General features: G+C 41.2%; 1 long non-coding RNA gene across 1 annotated transcript; it reads right to left on the reverse strand.

The window, feature by feature from the left end:
- Positions 1–6,719: 6,719 nt before the first annotated feature.
- Positions 6,720–8,697, reverse strand: LOC130360512 (uncharacterized). The gene is made up of 4 exons (XR_008890689.1): positions 8,599–8,697; positions 7,347–7,417; positions 7,080–7,259; positions 6,720–7,005 (listed from the first exon to the last, which is right to left on the reverse strand). It is a non-coding gene; the product is annotated as an uncharacterized LOC130360512 (long non-coding RNA).
- Positions 8,698–14,297: the final 5,600 nt, after the last annotated feature.

The raw sequence follows: 14,297 nt of genomic DNA on the forward strand, positions 1-14,297 counted from the left end.
TTATGTATATTGTTGGTGTAGAATCATTTTTTATTCCTCCTGCAGGTACAAATCTCCACATGCGTGTCAAGGGATGGATGTTAAAGCTATTTAAAGCTATACAGGTGAGTCCCATCTAAAAGATGGCTAGAGCTGTACCCCATAAATTCACATTCCATTAATCCCTTCTTGACGGAATTAGATAATTTATATAAAGGCCATATAATTGAAGCCTTCATTGAGGCCATGGGGATTGAGGGTCTTTAGATGGAAGATCCATTTGGATTCTTCTTTGAGGAGAATATTATCCAAATTTCCTCCCCATGGGCCCAGTTTAATCTGCCTTAATCCCCAAAACCGTAAACTGTTGGGGTAATTTCCAAGTGTATCTCTGACATGCCGGGCTATGGGAGTGTTGGCCCCTGTTCTAATTCCACTCAGATGTTTTGAGATCCGGCGTCGAAACTCCTGACGAGTTTTGCCCACATACAATTTTGGGCATGTACATGCACAGATGTATACTATACCCACACTTTTGCAGTTTACGAAATCATAAAGTTTATATTTCCGGCCATCTGTTGGATTTGTGAACTCTCTTCGCCAAGTAACATATGCACAGAATGAGCATTGCCCACAGGGACAAGTGCCTATATATATATTTTTCAACCATGTCTTCTTTTTCTGATTATTGAAATAACTATGGACTACTAAGTCCCTTAAATTTAGTCCCCTCCGATTGGTGATACTCGGAAAAGTATGCAGTAATGTTTTCAAATCCTCGTCTGCTCTAAGTATCGGCCAGTACCTCCTCAGATATTCATGACTTGGTCTGACCTGTTGTCAAAAGTACCGATGCATCGAATAACCTTTGACCCTGATTTCTTCCTGATACCTTCATCACTTCTTAGTAGGTCCATCCTGGGTGTACCTTTAGCTCTACAAAGGGCTTTTTTCAGATGTTTCTTCGGGTACCCTCGAGCCTTGAATCTTCTCATCAATTTATTGGATTCAAATTCAAAGATCCGGATTCATAATAATAAACCAATTGCTGATGCATCATAAGTATGATTATATAATACTTAGTGATTATGATTATATGCAACTTTAATTCTTTTTCTCAAATTAATTTATATCATTTAACCGGATTTGACTATACAATATCCTTATAATTTTTTTATTAAATTTTTTAGATACACAAACCTATAATACTACTGAGTGTTTGTTCGATTCAAATTCTATATGAATATGATACATTGTTTTGTAATGTTCTTTTGGCCATGTTTTGTTTTCTTTGGCCAACATTTCTTGTTCTAAACATTTTCTCAAAAAACAATAAAAATCATTTAAACCAAATTCAAATACCTGCTCCTGGGAACAATTCCGCCTGGCCCTCAGGAATTGTCCCACTGGTATGCCTCGTTTGAGAGGTATTGGATGCCAACTGCCCCATTCCAGGAGACTATTTACAGCTGTTTCTTTGCGAAACATGGACGTTTGGATGCAGCCTCCACTGTCGATCTCAATAGTGAGATCTAAAAAATTTATAGAATTGTGACCAAAATCAGATGTGAACATCATCCCTATCTGGTTGTGATTAAGAACTGAAACAAACTCGTGAAAAAGATCCCTACCACCATCCCACAAAATCAAAATGTCATCGATAAAACAACCCCAGAAAAGAATGTGCTCAGTGTAAATGTGATTCTCATCAGTGAATACAATAGTGTCCTCCCCTGGTGGACTACATACTTTTCCGAGTATCACCTATAGGAGGGGACTAGATTTAAGGGATTTAGTAGTCCATAGTCATTTCAATAAACAGAAAAAGAAGACATGGTTGAAAAAACCAAATATAGGCACTTGCCCCTGTGGGCAATGCTCATTCTGCGCATATGTTACTCAGAGAAGAGAGTTCACAAATCCAACAGATGGCCGGAAATATAAACTTTATGATTTCGTAAACGGCAAAAGTGTGGGTATAGTATACATCTGTGCATGCACATGCCCAAAATTTTATGTCGGCAAAACTCGTCAGGAGTTTCGACGCCGGATCTCAAAACATCTGAGTGTAATTAGAACAGGGGCCGACACTCCCATAGCCCGGCATGTCAGAGATATACATGGAAATGACCCCAACAGTTTACGGTTTTTGGGATTAAGACAGATTAAACTGGGCCCAAGGAGAGGAAATTTGGATAATATTCTCCTCAAAGAAGAATCCAAATGGATCTTCCATCTAAAGACCCTCAATCCCCATGGCCTCAATGAAGGCTTCAATTATACGGCCTTTATATTAATGATCTAATTGCGTCAAGAAGGGATTAATGGAATGTGAACTTATGGGGTACAGCTCTAGCCAAGTAAGGTATATTAATTGATTTATATGGTCAAGTGTGATATCTACCAGCCATAAAACTCTATAGAAGAATTACAAAATTTATTCTAATACCAGGAATTTGTATGAAGAGGAATGTGAGGTGTCAGTATTAATGAGCCATATGTGAAACAGTATAAATAAATTGATTTAAATGAATTCCCCCCCCCCCCCTTCTTTTAGATGGGACTCATCTGTATAGCTTTAAATAGCTTTAACATCCATCCCTTGACACGCATGTGGAGATTTGTACCTGCAGGAGGAATAAAAAATGATTCTACACCAACAATATACATAATTCCTCATGTCAAAACATTTCTTTAGATAGTTAAGGTAAATTTTCGCCATGCATTTCAGAAATACATCCCCTTTAAAACGATAATTTTTGATATACGTTGGTTGACTCTATGATTATCATCTATCATCCACCAATATGGACTTACCACGTATTAACTAACTGAAATGCACTAACCAACTAAAAAAAATATATCTAGTTATAGATATGAGGATTATAGAATAATCTGAGGTTCAGTTAGCCTAACTGTACAGAGTGATCAGATTGGGTCGTCCCATTTATGACCAACAGGCATTATTTACAGACGTTTATGAATACAGTGGAGATGTGTTTTTAATACGTGTGTTTCTCACTATATATATATATATATATATATATATATATATATATATATATCAATGGATCATATTAAAAGTTAAGTTTTAGTATTAGTGTGACACATGCAACATAGAGGCCTTTTTTAACCCCTTTGGGGTTATTTTGTTGCACCATTGTATTACCTCTGCATGTGTCATTGGGCCGTAAGGTAGTAGTTTAATTAGGACTATAACAGGAACAAAATGGTACACCACTTAGATGTCCGTACGTGGTATGCATTTATGAGGGGTGTAAAATGCGCTCCACTATGCTTAAAACAGTATTTGTCTACAACAGCAGCAGGTGTGTACTTTTGGCTGGCCTTTCACAGTAACTAGACCCTAAGAACTATAACAGGAACAAAATGGTACACCACCTATGTACATACAGGTTACACTTAATAGAGGACAATTCGCTCCGCTACGCAACTGTGTTAGGCACTAATAGCAGGTGATTATGGCTTTTAGTGCTCTGCTCACCATAACTGGCTGGCTACTATTAGCTTTTCAGTTGTTGTACACACCAGTGCTGTAGCACACAGTCGCTGTGTACTACACCCACAATTGCACTCTCTCTCAATCACTCACACTTCCCTATCAGTGCTTCTAGCCTGGATTGGGGCTTGAGGTGAATCGCTGCTGTAAAAAATGATTTTCTGTGCAACACACACTCTCTGTCCCCCTCTCGCTGCAATAAAATGCTGAAGTGACTGGCCGCAAGATGGCTGCCGATTGTATAGGGCTGTGACATCACAGGGGTGACTGGCTGCTGATAAGCAACATGCTGCATGTGATTCAGGGTCATCCCGCCTACCCGCCTTTGCCGCCTTCCCAGCATTCCGTGCCCCATGTCCTGACATGTGGAGCCGCCGTCTTAGATGCCCTGGATCCTGGACAGCACTAAATGGATTTTAATTAAGTGATTTGTGCGATTGAATCGCGGCGATATTCGCATTCGTTGCAAAAGTGAATTTTTTCTGAAATTCGTAACGAATTCGGATTCGTCAGATTCAATTCGCTCATCCCTATCCATCTCAGACACCCCTTCATGAGGCTACTTTAAACTTTCCGGGGTCACTGTATCTACATTATCACGACTCCTCAATGATAACCTTACTTATTAGGTCCCAACTATACTGACCTTACTAGCACCTGTCCACACGTCTAATATATCCTTTGCTGCAACCAATGTGAGGATAATGTTCTACGCGCACACCATATAACCAATTACTCTACCATACACGTGCAAGCACTTTATCCTGGTGCATGGGGGACCTGGCACCCTTAAAGTTTTCCCTAGTAATCCCTGAGGAGCTGTCTGTATTGTCGCAGACTAGTGAAACGCGTTGGATTTACTTGGATGCATATGGATTTTGGTTATGCACTTGAATGTACAAGTCTATGTTCAATTATTGAATACTTTATTGATAACCCTTGGGATACCCCCGGGGGTCTGTTTGTTTTTCATCTATCACATGTTTCCTATGATGCCTATAATGTGTGATAGGAACTCACTGTCTAACCTGATATACACTCTGGTCATAATACTAGAGTGTATCTGATTTCTAAGGGAATTTTTTGTCTAGCGGTCAATATATTCCTGCAATTGATATCTGTATTATATTACTCCCTACTTAGTCAAGGGGGTACTAGGAGGTTCCAGTGTAGGCCGAGGTCATAAGGACAGGGCAGGTACAACCAGACAAGGGCGAGATCAGGGTCCCCTGCTCCAGTAATATTGACTGCATTAATATTATTTGTATTGTTTACAATTGTTCACAAGTCATTATTTGAACCTTATGTTAATTCACAAATAAATATATATTCATGTTGGAAAGTGTTCTTCTTGATTTTCTATGATTGACCCAACATATTTCCTATACTACCTCAGACCTGTAACGTCTACACAAGTTACTTCTATAGATAGGGGATGAGATGTCTAGGGGCGAAGTATACCTTTAACCCCTTAAGGACTCAGGGTTTTTTGCACTTTCGTTTTTTCCTCCTTACCTTTTAAAAATCATAACCCTTTCAACTTTCCACCTAAAAATCCATATTATGGCTTATTTTTGGCGCCGCCAATTCTACTTTGCAGTGACATTAGTCATTTTACCCAAAAATGCACGGCGAAACGGGAAAAAAAAATCATTGTGCGACAAAATTGAAAAAAAAAACGCAATTTTGTAACTTTTAGGGGCTTCCGTTTCTACGCAGTGCATATTTCGGTAAAAATGACACCTTATCTTTATTCTGTAGGTCCATACAGTTAAAATGATACCCTACTTATATAGGTTTGATTTTGTCGCACTTCTGGAAAAAATCATAACTACATGCAGGAAAATTTATACGTTTAAAAATGTCATCTTCTGACCCCTATAACTTTTTTATTTTTCCACGTACAGGGCGGTATGAGGACTCATTTTTTTGCGCCGTGATCTGAAGTTTTTATCGGTATGATTTTTGTTTTGATCAGACTTTTTGATCCCTTTTTATTCATTTTTTTAATGGTATAAAAAGTGACCAAAATACGCTTTTTTGGACTTTGGAATTTTTTGCGCATACGCCATTGACCGTGCGGTTTAATTAATGATACATTTTTATAGTTCGGACATTTACGCACACGGCGATACCACATATGTTTATTTTTTTTTTTTTTTTACACTGTTTTATTTTTTTTATGGGAAAAGGGGGTTGATTCAAACTTTTATTAGGGAAGGGGTTAAATGACCTTTATTAACACTTTAAAAAAACTGATCATTGTTATCCCATAGGGAGCTATAACACTGCACACACTGAGCTCTTATACTGATCATTGTTATCCCATAGGAACCTATAACACTGCACACACTGATCTCTTATACTGATCATTGTTATCCCATAGGAACCTATAACACTGCACACACTGAGTTCTTATACTGATCATTATTATCCCATAGGGACCTATAACACTGCACACACTGATCTTTTACACAGATCACTGGCGTGTATTAACACGCCTGTGATCAGTGTTATCGGCGCTTGACTGCTCCTGCCTGGATCTCAGGCACGGAGCAGTCATTCGTCGATCGGACACCGAGGAGGCAGGTAAGGGCCCTCCCGGTGTCCGGTCAGCTGTTCGGGACGCCGCGATTTCACCGTGGCGGCCCCGAACAGCCCGACTGAGCAGCCGGGTCACTTTTACTTTCACTTTAGAAGCGGCGGTCAGCTTTGACCGCCGCTTCTAAAGGGTTAATACCGCACATCGCCGCGATCGGCGATGTGGGGTATTAGCCGCGGGTCCCGGCCGTTGATGAGCGCCGGGACCGACGCGATATGATGCAGGATCGCAACGCGATCCCGCTTCATATCGCGAGAGCCGGCGCAGGACGTAAATATACGTCCTGTGTCGTTAAGGGGTTAAGGGCCAGTGTACGTACCCAAAAGTTGATCCTTTGCAACTGTATGACCCCTAGAAAGTTCCCTGCATGAGTCCCGTTCTTCAGAAAAAGGCTCGTGCACGGAACTTGCTGGGTGTCCTATGGTTGCCTCGGCAACTGTACCACCCAGCATCAGCTGCCTCTCTCCACACTGCATTGTGCAGATCGCGCAGGAGAGCAGCTTTGGACACTAAAAAAAAAAAAACTCATGTCATCTACATTTTGCTAACACTATTTTTCACACACGGACATAAAATAAATGAATCGAGCAAGTCAAAGAACGGTTTAAAAAAGGGGGAACTTTATTTATTATTTATTAAAATGTTTGTGTAGGGATTTTTTTGTAACCTTCCATCACTCACAAAGAGCGTACAGTAACACGGAGGACAGGAAAAACCTCCAGAGGGGAGGAAACCTGTAGGGAATCCATGGCTACTGTACTGCCCTTCCTCTGGGCATACTAAAGGAGGTTACCTCTAGAATTTGGGGAAATGTGTTCATGTATGTGCGTGATTCCTGGGGCTGTGCCTTCATCTAACTTCTTGCTATCCGGAAATGCGACTCCACATCCTGGAAATACTGCATCTGAAATAGGAAAAGGAAAGAAAGATTATTTATTTGGTGATTATTATAGAAATGTACATAGAAAATACACTTACCAGTCATGTGTATGAATCTGCATTCCCGGGTCCCTACAGTGTCCAGCATGGGCCCCTCACTGATGAAGAATGAGCAGGAGCCGTGTTATTTCTGCTCAGTGCTGCTCTCTGGTGGACAATGGTTATGACACACTGTTACCTCGTGGGAGTTCAATTTGGGCAGTGCTGCTCTCTGATTGGCTAAAATCCAAAACAGCTTTTTAACATATTTTGCATGACTGTTATCTAGGGGATTTTGGTAAATTCTTATTAAAATGGCGCCACTACCTGTGGGTGCATTATATTTGATTCTCCTAACTAGACACTCGGGGAGATTTCTCAAAACCTCTGAAAGGCCTCTGAAAAATGAAAGAAGCAATCTGATTGGTTTCAATCTGACTGAGCGCAGCTTCTAATCTGCAGTTACAAATCCTGAACATAAAATCTGCGCAGGATCCAGTACATGTGAATAAACCTTAAAGGGGTACTCCGGTGAAAACATTTTTTTCTTTTAAATCAACTGGTGGCAGAAAGTTAAACATATTTGTAAATTACTTCTATTAAAAAAATCTTAATCCTTCCAGTACTTATTAGCTGCTGAATGCTACAGAGGAAATTCCTTTCTTTTTGGAACACTGATGACATCACGAACACAGTGCTCTCTGCTGACATCTCTGTCCATTTTAGCAACCATGCACAGCAGATGTAGGCTAAGGGCAGCATGGTGGCTCAGTGGTTAGCACTGCTGCCTTGCAGTTCTGGGGACTTGGGTTCAAATCCCACTAAGGACAACAATAAATAAATAAAGCGTTATTATTATAATAACGTCAGCAGAGAGAACTGTGCTCGTGATGTCATCAGAGAGAATTCCAAAAAGAAAAGAATTTCCTCTGTAGTATTCAGCAGCTAATAAGTACAGGAAGGATTAAGATTTTTTAATAGAAGTAATTTACAAATATGTTTAACTTTCTGCCACCAGTTGATTTAAAAGAAAAAAGGTTTTCACCGGAGTACCCCTTTAAAGTGGTTGTGGCCCTTGACGCCAGTTCAAGATCAGGCAGCATGGGCCGACATACTGCATCAGTGATGCCCTGTGGCTGTCCAGCTGTTGCAAAACTACAACTCCCAGCATGCCCTGACAGCCTTCGGCTGTCAGGGCATGCTGGGAGTTGTAGTTTTGCAACAGCTGGACAGACGTCTGTCAGAAGGGGGGAGACATAAAGAGAACCAGAAAACACCATTAGTGTCTGGCGTTTCATATTACCCTATTGATTCCAACCTAACATGTGCGAGCTTGTGCGGAGATTTATCAAAAACGGTGAAGGGGAAAAGTTGTCCAGTTGCGCCCATAGCAACCAATCAGATTGCTTGTTTAATTTTTCACAGGTCTTTTCAAAAATGAAAGAAGCGATCTGATTGGTTGCTATGGAAAACTAGTCAACTTTTCCTTTGCACAAGGAGAGATCTCACTCATAGTGTCTTTTTTGACAAATGTAATCCCGGCCTAAATGAATGTTTTCAAGATTGCAAAACGCCACACATAAATCGTGTTTAATCCCAGCCTAAGCCTAGGAACAGACGCCATTGTTGTTTGAGGTGTTTTTGGTCAAAAATTAAAAAAAAAACACCACAAAAAACTGCTCCCTCATAAAGAGTAAAGAGGAAAAGTAAACCAGTTGCCCATAACAACCAATCACATCGCTACTTTCATTTTTAAAAAGGCCTCAGAAAAGTGAAAGAAGCGATCTGATTGGTTGCTATGGGCAACTGGTCAACTTTTCCTCTGGACAAATTTTCATACATTTCCCCCAAAGTGTATTATTATTATTATTATTATTGGCCTTTTTCTTCCCCCTTTGGCGGTTCCCCCCCCCCCCCCCCAAACCACCCCCCGGGTTTTCTCATTACGAGTCAAGTGATTCTGATAATGAATTTTCCTTTAAAAAAAAAAAAAAAACATACTATCGGCATCCCATAAATTTTATAGCCTAAAAACGCCATAAGGGTATGTTCACACTACGGGTTATGAACGGAATAAATTCTGGCAGCAGTAGGGGCTGCGCGGCACTGCGCCGTCACCATTGACGGTTATGCAGTGCTCGCGGACTTCCGCACAAAGAATGAACATGTTCTTTCTTTGCGCAGAACAATTTCCGCCGCTGAAATTCCACAGTGTGAACAGGTCTCGCGGAAGCCCATTCACACTGATGTTTATGTTCACTGCGCGTAATTCCGATTGTGGAATTCCGTGGGAATTACGTAGTGTGAACATACCCAAAAGGATGAAGAAAACACCATTAGTGTCTGGCATTTCATATTATCCTATTGATTCCAACCTAACATTTGCCTGCAGCGAGCATGGGCGGAGATTTATCAAAAACGGTGAATGAGAAAAGTGGTCCAATTGGCCATAGCAACCAATCAGATTGCTTGTTTAATTTTTCACAGGTCTTTTCAAAAATGAAAGAAGCGATCTGATTGGTTGCTATGGGAAACTAGTCAACTTTTCCTCTGCACAGGTTTTGATAGATCTTACTCATGGTGTTTTTTTTGACAAACGCGCCAAATGTAATCCCGGCCTAAATGAATGTTTTCACAGTAGTTTGGAACAGGCTGCAGGAGGTGCTATATATTTGCATAGTCGTGGCGTACAGCTTGTGCCGCATTTATGTGGCGGCTTTCCGCTGGCATATATGGCTTTCTGCGCTGGCAAAATGCAGCGGGCACTTACTGGGTGCGGTTTCCTAGGTGCACAGTTTACACACTGATTTTTTACTTACAAATTTCGCAAAAGTTGCAAAGTTTTACGCAACAACCCCTCCGGCCGGGACAAGACTGACCGAGCTAATGACCAAGATGCCGCTATGAATGGCTTTCTTTCCGTGACACCCGTCGTGTCCATTGAAAGCTACGGGCGCTTTGTTTGCCTGTGTCCTACAGAAGGTGGCGGTCACATACAGAATACTATGGCATCCCTGGGTGACTCCTATCAAGGTGCAGAAACATCTCAGCGACGATCAGGACAAATGTGAGGCCCCAGAGCTGTCATAGCAAATTGTCTGAATAGTTAAAGGGGTATTCCAGGAAAATATAAAAATAAAGTATCAACTGGCTCCAGAAAGTTAAACAGATTTGTAAATTACTTCTATTAAAAAATCTTAATCCTCCAATAAATATCAGCTGCTGAAGTTGAGTTGTTCTTTTCTGTCTGGCAACAGTGCTCTCTGCTGACATCTCTGCTTGTCTCGGGAACTGCACAAAGAAGAGGTTTGCTATGGGGGATTTGCTTCTACTCTGGACAGTTCCCGAGACACGTGTCATCAGAGAACAAAACTCAACTTCAGCAGCTCATTAGTATTGAAAGGATTAAGATTTTTTTAATAGAAGTAATTTACAAATCTGTTAAACTTTTTGGAGCCAGTTGATATATAAAAAAAAAGTATTTTTTCCTGGATAACCCCTTTAATATCCATGTGAAATTTTTGTTTTGTCTTTTTAATATATTTGCAAAAATTAAAATAATTCTGTTCTCACATTGTCATTATAAAGGTATTGAGTGCAAAATGATGGGGGGCAAACCTGGATTTTTTTCTATTATTTAAGCATTATTTTAAACTTTCTGAGTGCATTCTAAATGATATTGAGGAATCTCATATATATATATATATATATATATATATATATATATATATACACACATACACACACACACACACACACAAAGTAGGGCAAAAAAGTATTTAGTCAGCCACCAATTGTGAAAGTTCTGCCACTTAAAAAGATGAGAGTCCTGTAATTTTCATCATGGGTATATACCTCAATTATGAGAGACAAAATGAGAAAGAAAAATCCATAAAATCACATTGTCTGATTTTTAAATAATTTATTTGCAAATTATGGTGGAAAATAAGTATTCGGTCATCTACAAACAAGCAAGACCAGGACGACTGTTCCGTGTAAAGGAAAGAATGAATGGGGCCATGTATTGTGAGATTTTGAGTGAAAACCTCCTTCCATCAGCAAGGGCATTGAAGATGAAACATGGCCGGGTCTTTCAGCATGACAATGATCCCAAACACACCGCCCGGGCAACAAAGGAGTGGCTTCGTAAGAAGCATTTCAAGGTCCTGGAGTGGCCTAGCCAGTCTCCAGATCTCAACCCCATAGAAAACCTTTGGAGGGAGTTCAAAGTCTGTGTTGCCCAGCGACAGCCCCAAAACAATCACTGCTCTAGAGGAGATCTGCATGGAGGAATGGGCCAAAATACCAGCAACAGTGTGTGAAAACCTCGTGAGGACATACAGAAAACGTTTGACCTCTGTCATTGCCAACAAAGGGGATATAACAAAGTATTGAGATTAACTTTTGTTATTGACCAAATACTTATATTCCACCATAATTTGTGAATAAATTCTTTAAAAATCAGACAATGTGATTTTATGGATTTTTTTTCTCATTCTGTCTCTCATAGTTGAGGTATACCTATGATGAAAATTACAGCCTCATCTTTTTAAATGGGAGAACTTGCACAATTGGTGGCTGACTAAATACTTTTTTGCCCCACTGTGTATATATATATATATATATATATATATATATATATATACACACACAATTCTGCACTGATGGAATGTTCCAAATATCCTGACTTCCTTCTCAGAGCCATAGCATCAAAATAAATGCAAATGCACTGCATGTAGATATCATGTACTGTATATACTCGAGTATAAGCCGACCCGAATATAAGCCGAGGCCCTTAATTTTACCCCAAAAAACCCAGGAAAAGTTATTGACTCGACTATAAGCCTAGGGTGGGAAATACATCATCCCCCATGTAATCATCCAGACCCCCGTCATCATCCCCCCCCCTTCACCCTTCATCATCATCGCCTGTCAATCCCTTCATCAGTGGTCTTCAACCTGCGGACCTCCAGATGTTGCAAAACTACAACTCCCGGCATGGGGGTCCGCAGGTTGAAGACCACTGCGGCCTTCGTCATCATCCAGCCCCACCCCCCCTTTTGTTTTGTACTCACCTCCCCTCGGCGGGAAGTTAGGGTGAGCTGGTCCGGGCCATCTATGCTGCAGGATTAGTTGTTGCGGGCTGTCCATTTTCACCGGGGGGGGGCCTTTACTCCACGCTTCGGGCCCGGCCCAGGACTAGTGACGTTGCCTTGACGATGACGCACAGGGACGTTGTACATGAACGTCCCTGTGCATTGTCGTCAAGGCAACGTCACTAGTCCGGGGCCGGGCCCAAAGCGCGGAGAAGAGACCCCCCACGGTGAAAATGGACAGCCCGCAACGACTAATCCTCCCCACCGTACGGTCCCTACAGCATAGATGGCCCGGACCAGCTCACCCTAACTTCCCGCCGAGGGGAGGTGAGTACGAAACAAAAGGGGGGGGGGGGGCTGGATGATAACGAAGGCCACAGTGGTCTTCCACCTGCGGACCTCCAGAGGTTTCAAAACTACAACACCCAGCATGCCCGGACAGCCGATGGCTGTCCGGGCATGCTGGGAGTTGTAGTTTTACAACATCTGGAGGTCCGCAGGTTGAAGATCACTGATGAAGGGATTGACAGGCGGAGAGTTCACTCGAGTATAAGCCGAGGGGGGTGTTTTCAGCACGGTTTTTCTCGGCTTATACTCGAGCATATACAGTATATATCATAACAGGGACTTTAGGACTCACATTAGGACTCTTTATTACCAGTTTATACTCTGAAATATACACATAATACTGTACAAGCTATCTTCTTTTAGGTCCAAAAACTGCTTTTTATAACACAGTAAAACACATAATACAAGCATATAAGTGAAAAAGAAGCATTGCATTGTTTACATGTATGAGATGGAATGGAAAGAGAAACACATAGAAATCTTCTGGCACCACCCTCCCCTTAAAGGAAAACTGTCAGCTTTCTTCCCCCGCACTAACCAGCAGTACTGGCTGGTAGTGTGGGGGACACTGATCAGTTTGATCCTTACCAAGCCCGGATCCGCCGCGCCGTTCGGCCTTAATCTTCTATTTTTGGTATATGCAAATGACATTCTAACTGGCACCAGCCAGGCTAACTGGCACTCTGACGTCAGTGCCGCTGGCTGCAACGCCGACCAGCTCATCAATAGTGTTGCTCGCGAATATTCGCAATTCGAATATTATTCGCGAATATCGCATATTCGCGAATTTCGCGAATATAGCGCTATATATTCGTAATTACGAATATTCGTTTTTTTTTTTTTTTTTTTTTTCTTCACAGTACACATCACAGTGATCATCCCTCTCTGCTTCCAGCTTATGTGGTGTAAAGAAGGCTGTAATACTACTGTGTAAGACTGACGTGCGGAAATTCGCATATGCGAAAATTAGCACATGCTAATTTCCGCATATGCAAATGTTCGCATATGCGAATTTTCGCATGCGTTAATTTTGTATATGCAACTTTTCACATATGTTATTTTCGCATACGCGAATATTCGCATATGCGAAAATAAAACGAGGGTATAACGAATATGCGAATATTCGCGAATATATGGCGAATATTCGTCCATATATTCGCGAATATTCGCGAATTCGAATATGGCCTATGCCGCTCAACACTACTCATCAATATTCCTCCCCTCTCTCTTCATTACAGAGTGGTGAGAAGAGGAAGGGGAGGAATATTGATGAGCTGGGCGGCACTGTGGCCCGGCACTGATGTCAGAGTGCCAGTTAGCACCTCATTTAAATATACTGAAAATAGATGACGGCAAAACGGCGGGGCGGGTCCGGGCACGGTAAGGATCAAACTGATCAGTGTCCCCCGTAGTACCAGCCAGTACCGCTGGTTAGTGCGGGGGGAGAAAGCTGACAGTTTTCCTTTAACCCCTTAAGGACCAAGCCCATTTTCACCTAAAGGACCAGGCCAATTTTATTTTTGCATTTTCGTTTTTTCCTCCTCCGCTTCTAAAATCCATAACTCCTTTATATTTCCATCTACAGACCCATATAAGGGCTTGTGTTTTTTTGCGGGACCAATTGTACTTTGTAATGAGACCTCTCATTTTACCATAAAATGTACGGCGAACCCCCAAAATTTTTTTTTAGGGAGGAAATTTTAATGAAAACCACAATTTTGCACTTTTGAGGGTTTTATTTTCACACTATACACTTTACGGTAAAAATGACATGTGTTCTTTATTCTGTGGGTCAATATAATTAAAATGATACCCATGGCTAGATACTTTTATA

This window comes from Hyla sarda, chromosome 3 (genome assembly GCF_029499605.1).
Source record: "Hyla sarda isolate aHylSar1 chromosome 3, aHylSar1.hap1, whole genome shotgun sequence".
Lineage (NCBI taxonomy): Eukaryota > Metazoa > Chordata > Amphibia > Anura > Hylidae > Hyla > Hyla sarda.